The sequence below is a fragment of the Odocoileus virginianus genome, chromosome 32 (genome assembly GCF_023699985.2).
Source record: "Odocoileus virginianus isolate 20LAN1187 ecotype Illinois chromosome 32, Ovbor_1.2, whole genome shotgun sequence".
In the NCBI taxonomy this organism is placed as follows: Eukaryota; Metazoa; Chordata; class Mammalia; order Artiodactyla; family Cervidae; genus Odocoileus; species Odocoileus virginianus.
This window is the reverse complement of record NC_069705.1, coordinates 5,954,244-5,970,435: the sequence shown is the minus strand read 5'-3', so window position 1 is coordinate 5,970,435 and position 16,192 is coordinate 5,954,244. Positions and strand designations below refer to the sequence as shown.

Here is a 16,192-nt window from a genome sequence, read left to right as displayed (position 1 = left end):
CCTGGATGTTGATGCCCAAGGTGACAAGGAAAGCCAGGTGTTGAAAAACAGCAGAGCCTCTATCACTCTGGATGTCTGAAAGAACGCAAGGAAGAATCTCCTCGCAGCCTCCTTACCTTGACCCTGACCAGAACACTCGCGCGGGGCAATACGTGAGCAAGAAATGAACTTCATTGTGGTAAGACCCTGGAATTCTGAGTTCAGGGTCAGCAGTTGGTGTTGCCATAAACCTATACATGCAGGCAGGAAAAAACTGTTTTTAATGTCTAAGGAGCATAGTCCATTGCTTACAAGAATCATTATTCATTTAAGTTACCCCTTGTTGGTAGCATTTAAGTTGCTGGTAGGGTTTGTTATTAATGATATCAGGAATAATCTTGTATATATGTCTTTGCTTCTGAGTATCTCCATAGGGTAATATATCAAAGGCACTTATATAAACTTTGGTGCTTCGGCAGCTATACTAAGTTTTCCTTCAAATTATTTCTTTCTATAATATTTAAACATGCTTCCTTCTTCACGTCTTCCTGGACACTTAGGTTTTTCAAAAGTGTTAATTCTTTTTCAATCTAGTCAGTGAAAAATAAATTTCATTACCTGAAGCATTGTAAATCAACTATACTTTGATTTTATTTATTTTTAAATTTTTATTGGAGTGTAATTGATTTACAACATTGTGTTCATTTCAGGTGTACACAAAGTGAATCAACTAACACATATTGATTTATATTTTTCAGATTCTTTTCTCATATAGGTTATCACACACTTCAATTTAAAAAAAAAAATTTTTGGATTCTAAAATTTTCAGTGTGATTGTATGTCTTTTTTGTATGATTTTGGTCTCATATTTCTTTTTCTACAAGCTGAATGCTCATGCCCTGTGCACATTATCTAAAGGGCTATTTGTCTTTTTCATGTTGATTTATAGCAGAACTATAAGCTGCTTAGGAGAGATCTCATCAGATATTTCTTGGCTTCACTCTCTGCGCAGAATCTAAACACATTTGAGCAGCTTCTGCATAGTTGGACGTATTTACAGCTTTGCACTTCCCACAGTGCACTTCCCGTCGACCTCTGCATTCTGTGGAAGAAGACGAAAGCCTGAAGGGAGTTAAATAGCTTGCCAAGGTCAAATAACCACTAGGTGGTGGAGCTGGATAAGGACGCAGAATCTCCAGTATGAGAGCCTGCACTTTTTCTACAAAATAATTGACTTTTATTGAGTGGATTTTCTGTACACACCTGCTAGACTGCTAAATCAAAAGGGCCTCATATCATCATCATCATTATTATCCATCATCTATCATTCATCATCAATTATCAACAAATATCCATCGATGAATGGTGCTAACAACCAAGAAAAATGGCTTACAAAGGGTGTTCTTTAGAGGTACCAATGGAAGACATCTAAATATGTAACATGTTCTAAGAAAATGCCTAGCATTGAGATGTAGATGAATCTCTAACAGTGCTCACTAGTTGATTCCAGATGTCCTAAAAATTGAAAACACTGGTGTCCTAGTGTCCTACTTCAGTCATTCATAAATTCATACGAGAGCACATTTGTGCACATGTTATGCTAGGTGCTTGGAATACAATGAAGAACCATTAAGTTCCCATCTTGGAGAAGCTTGCATTTTTCTGGAGTAAATTTGAAGCAAAATTATAACTCATGTAGAATCCAGAACTCCTTTTCTATATTCTATACAGGGTACCATGAAAACAGTCAGAAAGGGGTCAATAATTGCATTTGGAATTTCTGGGAGCAGATTCACCCAAAAGATGAAATTTGATCTGGACGTGGGCAGATGAGTAGATTTCCTGCATAGGAGACTTCAGGAGCTTTGCTGACATTTGAAGAATCATTAAGAGCTGGAGTGACTAGCACTTTTCACTTTAGATCATTAGCCATCACTTATATCAGAAAAAATGTACTGAAACATATGAAGATAAATGCACCATGGTTATGGTGTCAAACACTGCTTGGTAGTGTCCATTTCCAGAATTTAGAATTCAGGAGATTACAGTGTTCTATTTATAGTTTCCAGGGTCTGCAGCCTGGAAAGGACTCAATAAAAATGTGTTGAATTGAATGGGTTTCAGAGATTCATAAGCACCACTCTTGGGGCTAACTAGAATTCAGTCTGATAAGGAGTGCTATGCCATTAGGTACATTTTCTGATGGAACAGAATCAATTTAGAAGAAAAAAGCAAGGGCAACATCACAAACCTCCCAGTAGCATTTGTTCTCTTTAGTGGCTCTCGGGAGGTAAGAGCCTCCTCTAACCCTATCCCTAACTCCTGTGCCAGAGTTAGAGAGAGATGTTTACCAATGATTTACATTCTCTCCACCCAGCCCTGCCCATTGTCCATGATGTAAAGCAGGGCCCCTAGCCTCCAGGCCATGGACTGGCACCTCCCACCAGGTCAGTGGCAGCCTTAGGTTAGACGAGATCAGAAGTAAAGTGCACAATAAATGTAACGTACTTTAATCACCCCTAAACCATTGCCCATCCCAGCCCATGGAAAAATTGTCTTCCATGAAACTGATCCTTGGTGCCAAAAAGGTTGGGGACTGCTGATAGAAAGTTGTCAGGAAAGGCCTCCCCAGGCTGGGACTGCCCGTCACAGCCCCCGTTACTTCTAGATGGGGCCACACGGCCAGTTCTTCCCACTGAATGAGTGGGGTTGGTGTGTGTCCCTGCCGGCCCTCCTGGCCCTCAGGCTGCCGACTGCCTGCACCTGCATTTCTTGTCCTGAAGGCGGTCCTCCAGGGCTTGCTTTCCCATTCACATAAGCAGGTTAGAAGTCGGAAACTATCTTCCTCATCCTTCAAGTGAGAAAACTCTGAGCCCAGGATTTACAGTGTATCCCAGAATTTCCCAAACAAGATCAACCTCCGGTTGCCTGCAGTGGTGCCTTGATTGATAATATACCCTTGTTTGTTGATCTCCCTCCCTGTCTCACTCCCTCCACTGCCCTACCAGCCTTGAGACATACGTCTTAGAGTCAGACTCTGGGAAATGCAAAGTGAGATTATAGGTTTTCTCCTAGATCTCATATTTTTTTTCTTGTTTCACTCTTTTGATTTATTGGAATACAATCTAGTAGTTTCTAGGAAGAACCAACAGAGGGAACAATTATTTATTTTGATCCCATGTGTCAAAAAAGAGCCTTCACACTAGATTTATAATTTAGCTATCAGCATTAAGTGATCAATATTATATACAATAATTAGGTAAAATTATAGCAATTTTCAAAATTATTTCCCTGAAATTTTAGAATATATTACACCACTATTTTTCAGTTTCCAGTGTTGTTTCTGAAGCTTTTGGGATTCTGCCCCCACCACTTCCAGAGACAGAAGCAGAGGAAGCAAAATGTATTATCTTTTCCACTGCCTTTGACTCCGCCAATATCTCCCAATGGTTAACAGGGGCTAATCAGAAATTATGTGGCAAGGGAGTCAGGGTCACATGGCTTTGAGGTAGGAAAGTTGGAGACAGAGCTGAGAGTCTAAGAGCAAATAACAATATCTACACTTCTTATGTGCTAAGTAGGTACCAGGATTATACCTACATCATCTCATTTAATCCTCACAATGACCATTAAAATCTTACATTTGAGAACTTCCTTGGTGGTTCAGTGGCTGAGACTCTGTGCTCCCAATGTAGGGGACCCAGCTGAGTTTGAGACAGGGAACTATAGCCTACATGCCACAACTAAGAAGTTCACATGCTGCAACTAAAGATTCCACATGCCACATTTAAAGACAAAGATTATGCAACTAAAGAACTCACAGGCTGCAACAAAGATTGAAAATCCTGGGTATGTGGTGCAGCCAAATAAATGAATAAATAAGAAGTTCAAGAAGCCCAGAGAGTCCCATACAGGATAAACCCAAGGTGAAACACACCAAGACATATATTAATCAAGCTAACAAAAATTAAACAGAAAGAGGAAATATTAAAGGCATCAAGGGAAAAGCAGCAAATAACATACAAGAGAATCCTCATAAGGATAACAGCTGATCTTTCAACAGAAACTCTGCAGGCCAGAAGGGAATGGCAGGATATACTTAAAGTGATGAAAGAGAAAAACCTACAACCCAGATTACTATACCCAGCAAGGATTTCATTCAGATTCCAAACAGAAGTCAAAAGCTTTAAAGACAAGCAAAAGCTGAGAGAACTCAGCACCACCAAACCAGCTCTTCAACAAATGCTAAAGGATCTTCTCTAGACAGAAAACATTTATCAAAATGAACCCAAAACAGTAAAGTAAATGGTGATGGGATCACATTGAACAATAATTACCTTAAATGTAAATGGGCTAAATGCTTAAACCAAAAGACAAAGATTGGCTGAATGGATACAAAAACAAGACCCCTATATATATATTGTTTCCAAGAGACACACCTCAAACCTAGGGACACATACAGACTAAAGTGAGGGGCTGGAAAAAGATATTTCATGCAAATGGAGGCCAGAAGTAGCAATACTCATATCAGATAAAGTAGACTTTAAAATACAGACTGTTATAAGAGACAAAGAAGGACACTAATAATGATCAGGGATCAATCCAATTATAAATATGCATTCACTCAGCATAGGAGCACCGCAATACATAAGGCAAATGCTAACAACTGTTAAAGAGGAAATTGACAGTAACACAATAATCGTGTGGGACTTTAACGCCCCACTCACACCAATGGACAGATCATCCAGACAGAAAATTAACAAGGAAACACAAGCTTTAAATGATACATTGGACCAGTTAAGCCTAATTGATATCCACAGGGCATTTCACCCCAAAACAATGGACTTCACCTTTTTCTCAAGTGCACATGGAATATTCTACAGGACAGATCACATTCTGGGCCACAAATCTAGCCGTGGTAAATTTTTAAAAATTGAAATCTTTTCAAGTGTCTTTTCTGATCATGATGCTATAAGATTAGGTGATTGCAGCCATGAAATTAAAAGATGCTTACTGCTTGGAAGGAAAGTTATGACCAATCTAGATAGCATATTAAAAAGCAGAGACATTACTTTGCCAACAAAGGTCCATCTAGTCAAGGCTATGGTTTTTCCAGTGGTCATGTATGGATGTGAGAGTTGGACTGTGAAGGAAGCTGAGTGCCGAAAAATTGATGGTTTTGAACTGTGGTGTTGGAGAAGACTCTTGAGAGTCCCTTGGACTTCAAGGAGATCCAACCAGTCCATCCAGAAGGAGATCAGTCCTGGGTGTTCACTGGAAGGACTGATGCTGAAGCTGAAACTCCAATACTTTGGCCAGCTCATGTGAAGAATTGACTCATTGGAAAAGACCCTGATGCTGGGAGGGATTGAGGGCAGGAGGAGAAAGGGACAACAGAGGATGAGATGGCTGGATGGCATCACCGACTGGATGGGCATGGGTTTGAGTAAGCTCCTGGAGTTTGTGATGGACAGGGAGGCCTGGCGTGCTGCAATTCATGGGGTTGCAAAGAGTCGGACATGGCTGAGCGACTGAACTGAACTGAACATGGAAAAAAAAAAGCAAACTATAAAAAACACAAACATATGGAGGCTAAACAACATGCTTCTAAATAACCAACAGATCACTTGAAGAAATCAAAAAGGAAATAAAAATATACATATAAACAACTGATAATTAAAACACAACAAACCCAAACCTATGGGATTCAGTAAAAGCAGGGCTAAGAGGGAAGTTCATAACAATAGGTTTTTTAAAGTAGCTACAATTGTTCCCCACATTGTAGAGATGAGGAAACTGACTCGGAAGCGTTGAGCTGAGTTTACGTAGCTGGAAGATGGCAGACTCAGGATGCTAGCTTGGGTCCATCTCGTGCTAAGTCGTGAACCCATCATCAGCTTGCTTCCTCCAGATTGTCAGTGAACTACTCTTCAAGTCTCCTGGCTGCCCTGGCACTGCTGTAGTCCTCTGTATTGGTGGTCATGGTTGGTCTTCTCCCCTTCAGACCAAGAAAAGCCCCTTCTGCTTTCTATGAACAGCGTTCACACAGTCAAGCTTTATCCTAGGTGACCCAGCAACTTCTTGACCCTTGCCACTCAGAGTGGAGTCTGGGTCATGGCAGGCACTGGCATCATCTGGGAAAAGTGAAAGTGCCGACTCTCAGGCCCACCTACCCACCCTGGACTGTTGAATCAGAATCTGCATTTCCACAAGAATGCAGTTGGTTCCCTAGAGTTTGAGAAAGGATGCTTTATGCCTCATCCCTCTCCTGCTCAGAGCACATGCCTATATTCTGGGAGGGGAGGAGAGCTGATGGGGTGGGTGTCACAGTATCACATGCCCGTGAAATCATTGCTCCCTTGTAAACTGTTTCTTGGCCTTTTGATTGAGCCATACTGCCAAAGTTTTTCTTCATTTTGTTTTTTCTTCTTTTTTCAGGTGCCACAGTGTCTCTGTTGTTGGTCTGGCATGTTTGTGGAATCCCGTTCCATACGGTCTGACGCCAAGGTACACCAGCCCAAGGTTTCTTTTGTTCATCCCTGAACCTCACATAGACCTACCAGGTATCTTCAGGTATGATTCAGTGCTTCTGGACATGCCATGATAGAGAAGATTCCCACCTTTCCACATTCTAAGACAGCAGGAAGCTTATTTTCCCATGCTCATATCAGAACACATGCTAATTCCCACTCTAATTGCACTATTCATTCCCTGTAGATGGGAAGCAGATGGTTGTGTACCAGCAAGCAGAGAGAAATGCAAGAATACACCGTTAATGTGCGCATTTGCTCCTGTTTCATGTTCTTTTGTCTGCTCTCCGTGTTATGCCGGTCCCCCAGCAGCTCTGCTTGCCCCTCCACCATGGGTGACGGAATTAATATATTATACTTGTGTGATTACCTTCACTCCATTTCTGGGAGCTACTGCCAAAATCCAGACATCTAAAGAGCATGATATGAATAGACTTTTCAGGGAAACCACAGTCGTATTTTCAAGCAATACATCAATGTTTATTCTGCTTCTTGAACAGCTTCTTAATTCTCATTGGAGTTTATTAGTCACCCTTGTTCTCAGTTGATTAAATTTGTTTCTAGTTGCCTCCAAGATTATATTGATAGATATTCCTCTTTACAATTTAAAAGGAACATTTTTGCAGCTGACAGAGTAAGACAGATGGAAAAAGTGAATGCCCCACATTGTATAGATCTGATTCATCTTCCTCCCATCTTCTTATTTATTTTTGCCGTGATTGGGAACCAAATGAACAGAGTGACATTGGGTTTTAGTCAGATAACTCCATTATTTTTGATTTATGGTTTCATATTTTTGAAAGCCAATACAATACAAGTAAAGATAAAAGTTAGCTGGTGTCATTTGTACAGTCACTCTATTTTATGAGTTAATTATTTTAGGGTATGTTATGACCAGCACAAATTAAAACAATATGGAGGGAAAGAAAAGGTATTTATTGTAAAAGTCTATTCTGGTTACATTTAACTGGTTCTCTTTAAATATGGACACTTCCAAGGAGTAGGAAATTTGTACGACATGCAATATGAGAGCAACGGGTGTGTTGAGCAATTTTTATTTCATTTTCAATTCTGTGTTGTTACTGGATCATACATAATCTTTGTAAGGTTGCAGGGAAGAGAAAAAAAATCAAGCTTTTGTGGAATAATAAAAAGAAAAAAAACTTTTTTGGCTGTTCTTTGTGGTTTTATGGTCCATTTGAATCACATTCTCCAAGATTAGCTGCAGGATGGGCCATGTGGAGAGCCAGGCATGGGCTCAGCTGCATCACCTGCATGACACCCCTTTGTTCTCGTACGTGGACACCCACTGCACAGATGTGAATGCGTGGACTCACCAACAAACACTGCAAACAGCCCCGAAGGTTGGAGTTGTAGACACAGGTCTGGTGCCCACATAAGCAGGGCTGCTGTCTCTGCTTGGCCCAAGTCACCGGCCACGGCAGCTTTGCTTGGAGAGCCCACATGTGTCATCATGAGCAGGAAGCACTTATGCCTTTACAGATACTTTTCCGTCCAGGGATTGAGGAATCCCTTTCCCTCCGAAGTAGAAGAATTTAAATAATGTTTTCATAAGTTGCTTCTTGGGTGTTGCGTATATCACACAACATAACTTTCAGAAGGCAGTGTTTTATTCAATGCCCAGAGCGCGGTCGGCTCCTAAGGTCCCCGTAACCATCTGTGGAAGAAGTGCATGCACAGGGATCAATGGCTGTATTTAACATTGTTGGGAAAGGGAGGGTCAGGATGCACGCAGCAACAGCAGTACATTGGGGAGCCTAAGTTCTGCCTTTTTAGGAGCCATGACGAGGAGCGTTTACCACTGCCTGCCTCCTAGGCGTGCGGAGACGATGATCTAGGTGGTGCGTTAAGTGCTGCAGACCTAGGAGATGGGCCACTCAGTCCAGTTCTGCTTGCTTAGTGCTTATTGTGTTTGCTACGGGCTGGGAGGAAACATCAGACCCTCTCAATGCCCTTTGTTAATTTTTTTACCGTTTTTGTGTTGTATTGGAGTAGAGCTGACTAGCAATGCCATGATAATCTCAGGCGGACAGCAAAGGGATGCGGCCACACATACATGTATCCATGCTTCCCCCAAGTCCCCCTGCCATCCCGGCCGCCTTGTAACGGAGAGCAGAGTTTCATGTACTGTACAGTGGGTCCTTGTTGGTTATCCATTTTACATATAGTAGTGTGTGCATCGACGCCCTTTATAATTACACCATTCCTCCGGTTGCTGTAGCTCTATATTCTCTTTCTCCACTGCTTCACTCTTTCCTCAGTTCTCTCAGAGCAAGATGGATAACAGAGCCATCCTGGTTAGCTTGCGTGTGGTGGGAAGTTGCAGAAGAAGGCAAAGATGGTGAGTCCTGGGCTGCATCAAGCAGGATTAGCCTAATGCAGTTGTGGACAGAATAGGACCTGGAAATATGATGTGTTTGTATGTGGAGCAAAAATAAAATAGAAGAATGAACTGAAGATCAATATCTGGGAGGTCTCAAGAGGTGATGACCAGAAATGGTTCAAAGACAGTGGTCTGAAGTCAGGTTTTCAATAGAGGGTGATGGCAGATGTTTAGGGACAAGCGTGAGCATTTCAAATTGCCACGTACGGGTGGACACTACACTATTAACTGCTGGCACATGTGCAGTTGGGGTCTTTCTCCTATCAATGCACACTCTTCTCCCCTGGGTTTCCAGTGACATTCCCAATGCAGTGACGTTTCTCTCTCTTTTATTTTATATTGGAACATAGTTGATTAACAGTGTTGTGTTATTTCAGGTGTACATCAAAATGACTAATTTATACAAATACATGTCCCAATTCTTTTCCAAATTATCTTCCCATTTAGATTGTTAAAATAGTCAGCAGAGTTCCCTGTGTTATAAAGTAGGTCCTTACTGGTTATCTATTTTAAATATAGTAATGTATACATGACATGCTCTCTCTTGCTCCAGTCTCTTAATTAAAAAATATCCTTTATAATATTTTCTCCTCAGTGCTTCTCATCAATGCATAAATATTCTATCTAAGGTGACATCCAACTTTTTTTTTTTTTTGCTTAAAAATTACTTCTTGGACACCAAGATAAAGATTGACTCATTAGAAAGTCCATTTTCTTCCTATCCCTTTATATTAAAGTTATGGTAAAGGTGTAAAACTGAGATAAATTCACAAGAGCACAGAGGATAGGAGGAATGCCATCGCAGATAAAATGCTTGTATATTTCTGTAGTTAAAAGATGCATGAGTGGTGCTTCCCCGGCGGTCCAGCAGCTCCCAATATAGGCTTCCTGGCTCCCGAGGCAGGAGTCCGGAGTTTGATCCTCGGTCAGACTAGATCCCACACCCTGCAGCGACGATTGAAGAACTCGCCTGCTGCAACCAAGACGCGGAGCAGCCACATAAACGAAGGTTAAAAGGAGAGGGAGAGAATGAAGCCAACACATCCACACTTACCAAAAGCAAGCGCGAGGGTAACGGCACGGGGAAGTGAAAAGAGGAAGCCTCGGCCTAGCATATCCACCAGGGTGCTCCGAAGAGGTGCGGAGTCCTAGAGAAGAGTCGCTGTATGAAGCGCTGGCCCGTGGAGCGGGCAGCGGGCACAGCCGGTGTCTCCTCCCCGGCGCTCTGAGAAGCCTGCTATTGACAAGCCCGGCTCTGGTCCACACCGCTGCCAACCAGCCTCCCATCCGAGCCTGGATACCCGCGGCCACAGGAAACGTGAGGACAGCCTGCGCCGAGCAAGAGAAAAGACCAGAATAAAGAGACTGGCAGGCTGACCACAGAGGACGATTTTATCATTCCGCTCCTATTCTCCAAGAAGATTTAAGGAAGTAGTGCCTCTGTAGAACAAGCATGGAATTATCTTTAAAAGTGAAGAGAGGGCTTCTAGAAATTAAAATAAGGATTCAAGAAATTCTTTTAAAAGTTAAAATTCCATAGAGGTTTTGAATAAGAAAAATTTATGATATCCCCGAATATAGTTAACCATATAAAATGGAATTTTGGCTTGCTACTATTATATCATAATAAATAACATATGAGTTAATTTAAAAGTAAGAAATACTTCAATTGTTTAAAGACAATTTAGGAGAAATTCTTTGTAACTTGGAGAAGAGGCGGATTTCTTAAATTAGAAACCCCTATTCTCATTATTTCTATGTCAAAGTAAATGCAATGAACAGTTTACTTGTGTTTCTAGATTTTCATATTCATGCAATGTATTTGTATGTATATAAACATATTTGCACCCACACTCTCCTCATATATATATCTTTCACTTTATTCAAAATATAGCACACTAGGTGTGTGTTGGGGGATTTGTTTATTGTTTTTTGTTTTACTTAATAACATTATTTGGGAATTTTTTTATGTTAATGTGTATTGATGAACCTCATTGTTTTCAGTGACTAAACAGTGTTCCAGCACTTAAGGATATTTAGGTAACTAGTCTCATATTAACTCACATTTATGTTGTTTCCAGTTCATAATGTTACAAACCAGTCTTCAATGAGCATCTTCATAAACACTTAATGGCAAATTTTTTAAAGTATATTCCCAGCTGTAGAATTGCTTTCTTACATCGATCTAAAATATGGTATTCATCATACTGTATTCCTGCTGCAGAATTTCAGAGGCCCTGTACCATCTGGAATAAGATGTTTAAACTCTCAAACCTGGCCGGCCACGCGCTGCCTCCGTTTACTTTACTGTGCGTGCTTCCCTTTATGAGGCACCATGGACGTGTGATCAGGTGTCTCCTGAGCTCCCACCTGCTCACATCTCTGTCCCTTGGTCCCCTCCGAAAGTGACCGTGAGCGTCGCTCAGTCCTGGCTGACGCTTTGCGACCCCACGGACCGTAGCCCGCCAGGCTGCTCTGTCCGTGAGAGTTCTCCAGGCAAGAGTACTGGAGTGGGCAGTCTCTCCTTCTCCAGGGGATCTTCCCAACCCAGGGATCGAACCCAGGTCTCCCACACTGCAGGTGGATTCTTCACCATCTGAGCCACCAGGGAAGCCCCGGTCCCAACGAGGCCTTTGTGGCTTTTCAGTCCGTCCATTGCTTCTGAGCAGTAGAATGCTGGGAACTTGAAGTCAAGTAGACCAAACTTGATCCTGATTACCGCCCCAACCTCTGGACCCTGAACAAGTTTTTTAACTTGGCTGGACCTCAAATCTCTCATCTATAAATGAAGATAATAATGTTTCATAACACTTAATGAGATCATGCTTATAAAGTCTGGCATAAAGTGCCTAACGAATCCTAATTTGTCTTCTCTGTATATTCCTTTGGATTGAGAATAAATTCCACCTTAGCTGTAAAAATCACTCCCCTACCTTCCACCTTCCTTTTAGACTGTGTTAATTTCTCCTCCTGTGCTGCCTTTCAGCACTTCTTCTTGTCAGATACTTTCATTTCCTTTAATTAAAAAAAAAATATTGACCTCTATTAAATGGTAAAAATCGTGTAAAGTGCTTCACTTAAGACTTGATACAAAGTAAGTGCTCTATAAATATTTCTGTGGCTGTTGCTGTTATTGCAAAGGCACCAGTCACTCATACCCCAGCGGTAATAGCACTTCCACTGATGACTTATGTTTGTTCATGAAAAGAAGAAGAGACAATAGAAGTCGCGGTTAAGGGCATAGCCTACAGACCCACAGCCTGGATTAGAATCCTAGCTAGACTGTGGTATGACCTTTGGCTTCCTTCATCTCTCTTCTTTAAGATGCCTAAAACAGTTATCTATTCATAGAGTTGTTTTGAGGATTAAATGAATCAAAACATAAAAATAATGTAAATACCTGAAAAATAAAAGCACTTTATTATATACTTTATCTATTGCTGATATTTTTTAGCCTTTTCAGTGCTGGCCCCAGCCCCAACCCCATAGTATTTTCAAAGCTCCTAAAGACACAGATGCATATTTATACCTAGCTTATCATTTCATGAGGGAAAAATAAAGTAACAGATGGCAAAATGTGAGTCTAGTGTGCTGCCTGAAGCACTGGAAAGCTCTGTAATAGGTGGTTTCCTTCTCCTTATCTTGTCTACCACACCTAGTAAGCAGTTATGGAAAGGGCTCCTTAAGCATTTTTTGAAGAGAATAAATGAATATTGATTTTTTTTCTATATGCCAAGGAAAATCGTTAAATATAGAGCATTATAATTCAAAAGACTGCCTGTTATTCCTTGAAAATCTGGCTTGGTAAAATTATGTCATCTCCATTTTAGTACTTACATTATTTGCTATATCCTGATGGCCTCAAAGTTTCTTGACGTATTTTGTTCAGGAGCCCTGAGTTGCAGCATAGTGTTTAAATCAGACCCTGTCTTAATTTTCTTTTAACCTGACCTTCGTTTCTCTCTCTCTTTTCTCTGTTTCTTTCCGTCTCTCTACTGCTTACTTGCTCTGATATTTAAATCACTGAACTGTCACTAAATGGCAAAACAGCTTTTTCTTTACCAAAGGCTCGTTAGAATGGTTCTCCACAGCTTCTATCTGAAACATTTTCAATGTTTCAACATTTTACAGGTGAAGCTGTGAAATCAACCTTTCAATATTTCACCGTGGGAGCCTTTGATCTTGAAGTCATCTTCAGTTTGACAACTATGATGTAAAGTTAACCCCTGAATAAATCTGAAAGGTGAGAACATATAGGAAGACCAAGATGCAGATTGTTAGGCTGGCTTTGTAATATTTTTGCCCTTGGCATTATTGAGATAAAATTGGCATATACCATATGGAAGTTTAAGACATGATGATTTGAGGCACCTGTATATTGCAAAATGCTTAACATAATAAGGATAATTAGCACAGTCATCACCTCACATGTAATAATCATGTGTGTGTGGCGATAACACTTAATATCTGTTCTTTTAGTGTCTTCCGAGTGTATAATAAAGTTTTGTTCACTACAGTCACCATGCTGTACATTAAATCCCCAGAGCTTATTCGCCTTACACCTGGAACTTTGTACTCTTTGATCAACACCTCCCTGTCTCCCTCAACTCCTAGGCCCTGAATTCCACCTTTTTATTCTCTATTTGTGTGAATCTGACTTTTGTGGATTCCACGTCTGAGTAAAAACATTGCCTATTTCTCTTTCTCTGTCTGACTTCTTTCAGTTAGCGAAACACCTTCAGGGCCCATCCAAGTTGTCTCGAAAGTCAAGGTGTTTCCGTGGCTGAGTAATACTCTGTTCTTTGTATCGGAGTTCACCTTATCCATAGAATCAATGCGTTAGAATTGCATCTATATCTCTCTCACATGTTTTCATCTGTTCATCTTTTGGTAGACTTGTGCGTTGTTTCCGTGCTTTAGCTATTGTGAATAATGCTGCAGTGAATATGGAAGTGAAGTATTTGTTGACGACAGTGATTTTATTTCCTTTGGATGTATCATATGCTCAGATGTGGGATTGCTGGGTATATGGTAGTTCTGTTTGTAATTTTTCGAGGAAGCTCCATCCTGGTTTCTGCAGTGGCTCCACCAGTTTGCATTCTCACAAACGGGGCGTGAACACCGCCTGTTCTCCGCATACTCACCATTATTTGTTATTTCTTGTTTTCTTTATAATAGTCGTTCTAACATACATGAGGTGGTATTGCATGTGGTTCTGATTTGCATTTCCTGGATCATTAAAACATTTTCTCATGTTCCCTGATGGCTCAGGGGTAAAGAAACTACCTGCGATGCAGGAGACCCGGGTTCAATCCCCGGATCAGGAAGATCCCCTGGAGAAGGAAATGGCAACCCACTCCAGTACCCTTGCCCGGAAAACTCCTTGGACGGAGGAGCCTTGACAGGCTACAGTCCACGGTGTCACAAAGAGTCAGACATGACTGAGTGGCTAACACTTTCACTTTTCAGTTTCATGTACCTATTGGCCATTTTTTTATCTTCAATGGAAAAGTGTATATTCAAGTCCTCCATCCATTTTTTATTTGGATTATTATTTTTTAGTAGTCAGTTGTATGAATTCCTTATATATTTTGTATATCAAATCCTTATCATATAGATGGTTTGCAAGTATTTTCCCTCATTCCATAGGTTATCGTTTCATTATATTGATTGCTACTTTTCCTGTGCAGAGCTTTTGGTTTGATGTAGTCCTACCTGTTATCTTTGCTTTTGTTGCTTACACTTTGGTGTCATATCCAAAAAAATCATCGTCAAGACCAATGTCAATGTCAAAGAGCTTTTGCCATATATTTTCTAGGAGTTTATGATTTTGGGTCTTTGATACATGTTGGCCTTTAATCCATTTTGAGTTAATTTTTTGGAGTGGTGTATAGAAGGATTCCAATTTCATTCTTTTGCTTGTGTTTCTACAATTTTCACAACAATGTTCGAGAAACTATTCTTGGCTCCCTTGTGAAGTATCATTTGACCATGTATACCTGAGTTTATTTCTAAGCTCTCTATTCTATTCCTTTGATAGGTATGTCTGTTTTTCTGCCAGTAACAACTAGTAATAGTTTTGCTTACTGTAGATTTGTGATAAATGTTGAAATCAGGAAGGGTGATGCCTCCAGCTTTGTTCTTTTTTCTCAGACTTGCTTTAGCTATTCAAGGCGTTTTGTGGTTCCATATGCATTTTATGATTGCTTTACTACCTCTGAGAAGATTTTGTTCTTTAACATTTTTCACAGCCATTACACTCTCTCCTCTTCCTCCTCCTCTTTTCTAACTTCCTCTCCTTCAAAAACTCCAATTATGTTGTGTCATAACTTCTGATATTATTCCATAGGTCCTAAACTATTCATTTTTTTTTTTTATTCATTTTTTTCTAACTTATTTTCTTTCTGTTCTTCGAACTGCAGAATTGCATACTGATATTTCATTGAATTTAATTATCTTTTTTAGGTTGCCAATCTATGATTAAGGCTAGCAAGTGATTTTTTTTTCAAATATTATACTTTTCAATTCTACAACTTCCATTTGGTTCATTTTTGTAGTTTCCATTCCTATTCTGAGCTTTCCTGTCTGTTCATTCATCATGACTGTGTTGTCCTTTAAAATATTTATAAAGCCTGCTTTAAAGTCCCTGTCAGATAATTTTGACATCTGGATATTTGGTATTGACTTATATAGACTGCTTTTTTCCTCAAATATGGACCACACATTTTTTTATTTCTTACTTCTAGTAACTTTTGATCATATACTGGTCATTATGAATTGTAAAATAAAGGGAATCTGAATTACGCTGTTTCCTTTCAACAATGTTGACTTTTTTATGGCTGACAGAGAAATCACTGGTGGATACTTTTGTTCTTATTAGACTTGGATTTATTTCTTATTAAATTTTTATTTATAGTTAATTTTAAACTTCATTCAAGGGCATGTCCTCACTCTAGAGCATGGTTTTTATGCTTAAGACACCATTTCTGTGAAGTCCCAGTGGAAGAAGTTAGATCTCTTCAGTTGGACTGGACTTGGATTCCAGTAAACTCCAGTGCTGTACGCCCTCTGGTTTTCCTGCCTAGTGCTCAGCCCTGGAAGAACCGTCTTTGCGAGGCCATGGAGTCTCTGCTGCACACATGCGGCCCAGCCCTTGGATGAGCGCTCTCTGCCCATCCACGCAGGCTGCTGGACAGCCCTCAGCACAGCTTCTCAGGTAACGTGCCTGATCCGCTCAGACATCTCAGCAGCCCGGGTGGATTACCAGCCTATTCTTACT

The 16,192-nt window shown here is 40.5% G+C and overlaps 1 protein-coding gene across 2 annotated transcripts in view; it reads left to right on the top strand.

Moving 5' to 3' along the window:
* The window catches only part of RARB (retinoic acid receptor beta), a 1,138,330-nt gene that overhangs the window by 270,992 nt on the left and 851,146 nt on the right, over nt 1–16,192 (top strand). For both annotated transcript variants that reach the window (XM_070459826.1, XM_070459825.1), the window contains one exon: nt 6,418–6,552. The gene's annotated coding sequence lies outside the window, so the exon portion shown is untranslated. The remainder of the gene's footprint in view (nt 1–6,417; nt 6,553–16,192) is intronic.